Source organism: Panthera pardus, unplaced genomic scaffold (assembly GCF_024362965.1).
Source record: "Panthera pardus isolate Hobbes unplaced genomic scaffold, ASM2436296v1 HiC_scaffold_12, whole genome shotgun sequence".
In the NCBI taxonomy this organism is placed as follows: domain Eukaryota; kingdom Metazoa; phylum Chordata; class Mammalia; order Carnivora; family Felidae; genus Panthera; species Panthera pardus.
Genome location: NW_026526677.1, coordinates 24,595,805 through 24,599,829, shown reverse-complemented (window position 1 = coordinate 24,599,829; position 4,025 = coordinate 24,595,805). Strand labels below are relative to the sequence as shown.

General features: G+C 42.4%; 1 pseudogene; it reads left to right on the top strand.

Annotated features, from left to right (window-relative positions):
* The first annotated feature begins 2,521 nt into the window (after positions 1-2,521).
* LOC109245149 (suppressor of SWI4 1 homolog) lies at positions 2,522-3,819 on the top strand (annotated as a pseudogene).
* The last annotated feature ends 206 nt before the right edge of the window (positions 3,820-4,025 follow it).

Below are 4,025 nucleotides of genomic sequence, written 5' to 3'. Positions count from 1 at the left end.
TTTTTTTTTTTAATTAATGTCCTTTCTTTTGTCCATTTAACTTCTTTGCTATAAGAAATGACCACTCTCTCCAGCCCCTTTCCCCAACCAAAAATGGCTATTTCTACCTGTGCCCACTTTTAATTGAATCTATTATTGACTTAACCTGCACTTATGTGATTTCTTTTTTGTGTGATTGGAAATCGTGTTTTATTCAATTACTATCAAAGGAATGATTTAAAGATGCAGGTTTTATGAAGGATACGTGTTTTAAAGGGCAACAATCTTTGTATTTAAGGTTCCTTTTAATATACTAAAATTCAAGATCTGTTATTTGTTTATTAAAATTTTTTTTTAATGTTTATTTATCTTTTTGAGAGAGAGACAGAGTGTGAGTGGGGGAGGGGCAGAGAGAGAGAGGGAGACACAGAATCCAAAGCAGGCTCCAGGTTCTGAGCTGTCAGCACAGAGCCCGACGTGGGGCTTGAACTCACAAGCTGTGAGATCATGACCTGAGCCAAAGTCAGATGCTTAACCAACTGAGTCACCCAGGCGCCCCTCAAGATCTGTTATTTATTTATTTATTTATTTATTTATTTATTTTTCTCCTGTGATTTTTTAATTTGACCTTTGCTGATTATTTTATTATTTTTTAATATATGAAATTTATTGTCAAATTGGTTTCCATACAGCACCCAGTGCTCATCCCAAAAGATGCCCTCTTCCATACCCATCACCCACCCTCCCCTCCCTCCCACCCCCCATCACTTTTTGAATAGAACACATCAAATGAAATATGGGGAAGTGCAAAAGAAGTAAAATTGCATACATAATTCAAATACAAAGGTGATGTTTGCATCTTTTGCTTTCTCAAAACCTATCATGTTTCTAATATGTTACAAATGTATTGAAGAATATGTTCAAACTATTCAGTAGTTTATGAATAATTGAGCGAATCAGAATAAAAGAAATGTTCCTCTCTAATATAGTATGACTAACTTCATAAAAGGAAACTTCAGCACTTATAGAACTTTTAATAATAAACTATTGTTTCAGCTATATACCTTTGGATTATATACATTTTCTTGATGAATGTAACCAGTGCTTTTCTGTGCATTATGAAGCAAGGTGTGGAGGTGGGTAAAGGCATTAAATTCCCTTCATGTTTTATAAAATGCTATTATATACATTTACCAACCATCTTACGTGGGTGTCTGGGCAGGTATTGTTAGTCTTCTGACTCCCAGTTAAAATTTCTTGCAGACACTAAATTATCAATCCTTTGCTTCTAAAAAATATAACCAAATGTGGTAGAATCATTGGAATTATCAAATGATCTGTAAATATAGGCCCATTCAACCCCCTAGTTTGTGATTAAAAATACTTCAAAGGGAAAAGAGAACAAATTATGTTACTCAGCTGCCAAATATATTTATTGAAAAAATGGTATATACAGCGATCAGGTAAACACTTCTGATATTAACCCAATTTCTGATTATGCCAGTTCTGTTTGAGAAGGAAAACAACTGATGTCATTTTCCAAGATGGAGTGTGGGTAGATAAGTTGCCACATAGATGTCCCCACAAAGAAATTTACCAGATAAAGACCATGAAAGCAAAGAGGAGACACAATGTTAATGGGTTCTTTAAAGTTAATGGGTAAGAGCTGGAATAAATTCTCCTTCAGAGTTCAAACTAAACCATTCCGAGAGAGTGAGGCAAGACCAGCACTTTCTCAGAGCACTTAAAAATGTCAAAGGCAAGACGTGGAGGTGGAGGTGGGAAAGGGTGTGAGACAGTGTACTTGTGTTTGGGGACATTTACAAGAGCAGGGGACTTTTGAGTCATATCTAGGTTTAAATCCTAGATCCACCACTTTTCAATGATGTGAATATAATAGCAGGTCAGTGTTAAACCAAGACCAAATCATATCAAACATAAAATTCTGAAGTGGTATGCCAGAGCAATGGGAAGTTTTCAAGGGAAATATTAAAAACAAGTTCAGAGTTCTAGAAAGTCACCAAGAACATAAATACATTGAGAGAGAGAGAGAGGATGGAGAGAGGATACCTGGGGGCTTTTTCTTTGGGGAGAGTTGTGTGTGTGCTGTGAGTCTCTGCCACTGCAAAGCAGAAGGTGCCTGTCCCCAACCTCAATTCTACTGAAAAGGGCTTCTATGGGACCCTTAGGAATGCTTGATATACGTTTCTTATAATAGTAGGGGAGTAACACAGTCCAGTCGAGTCTTACTAAGGAATATAAAGGCAAGAGGTTGTAGCTGTCAGCTTGAGATAGAGAGAGAGAGAGAGGAGAGAGAGACAGATACTTAAAGTGATGAGTGGGGCCAGGGACAAGGAGTGGAAATGTTTCACCAGTACCAGATGTGTGTGACTTGGAGAAAGAGCCAACTGAAGTCATTTAAAATACTGACCAAGAGAACACATAGATGCATGATGGGACAGGAAGACACAGATCCTGAGTGGATAAGCTGCTAAAGGTCAGGGTTTGCAGGGGTGGCAATCTAAGGAAAATCCTTGCTAGCATGCAGCACTGTATCATCGGCTGTATGGGGCAAGGTGGAGATGTGTTGATTCTGAGTAACATGCGAAGGTAATCAGGAAGGAAAGCATTCCGCTCGAATGCCAGGGGAAGGTATTATCAAGCCTCCCATAAGAAATGCCTTTTTTTTTTTTTAATTTTTAAAGTTTATTTATTTATTTTGAGAGAGACAGCATGAGCAGGGGAGGAGCAGAGATGGAGAAAGAATCCCAAGCAGATTCTGCACTGTCAGCACAGAGCCCAATGTGGGGCTCGAACTCATGAAATCATGAGATCATGACCTGAGCCTAAATTAAGAGTCAGATGCTTAACTGACTGAGCCACCCAGGCGCCCCACAATGCCTTGTTTAACAAGAACTTGACTCCGCTTTTACCTGTCTCCCCCAGCATACCCCATCCTGTGCACCACTCAGGAAATAAATGTCTGTTTCCTGAGATTTTTAAAGTCGTATGTGTATGTAACAGCAGGCTGCCCCCTACTCGTTACTGGCACCAGGAGAGAGCAGCCCAGCTCAGGCAGCAGCGGCACAGCATCCCTCTTGACTTAGAGGGCTGTACCCTGAATGGGCGTGTCTATACCAGCAGTGCGCGCCTACGTGCAGCTCCGCCCCCTGGAGGTCTGGGCCGCGCAGCCGCAGTCCTTCATGTTCCTTTGGCGCGCAGCAGTTTGGGGAGTGTCTCTGCTCTGCCCGGTGAGTCACTGAGCCGCTCACCGCGGCCTGTCTATAGGTTCCAAAGAAAAACTCTCTGAATAATTTTGTGGCAGTAGTTGGGCCCCTCAGAGTCACGCACTTCCTAATCTTGAGTTAAACGGGGAGCAATATTTACTTTAAGCCCATGCAGCTTCCACAAAGCCTCACCTTGACTTTCCGAATCAACAAGTACGCGGTGGTTCGTGATGTCTCCTCGCCGCCGCAGTGGCGCCGCATGCATGAGCAGTTGTTTGCCCGCCTGTCCCTCCTGGTGCTCAACAGTTTTGGCCTCCAGGGCATGCGCCTGAAGCTCATGGCCACCATGTGCCAGAGTCGGTTCCCCTCCATGAGCGTGTCCTAGGGGAACCACAACACCATGAAGCACTGCCTTCTCATCAGCTGCAGCTCCACTCCCGGGAGCTGGATTTCCACCTTCATAGCATCAAAGTCCTTCCTGTGGGTACAAGTCGTGGGATGGTTATGAAGGGTCCCCAGCATGAGCCACCCGCAGGACATGGGTGATCTGCTGGCCACAGGCGCGGGGCTTCCAGAGAGTGAGGCAGAGCCCCAAGGTAAGCATATATCATGACTGAGCTGCCCCAAGCGGCCATGGTAGTGGCTGAGTGTGGCTCACTGAGGTCTGGTCTCCGATGGGGTTGCTGCTCATCAAGATCCAGAAGGGTGTCAGTTTCTTTCTTTCTGTTTTTGTTGTTGTTGTTTTGTTTTGTTTAAATTAACTTAATTCTTTTTATTTATTTTTTAAATTTACATCCAAGTTAGCATATAGTGCATAAT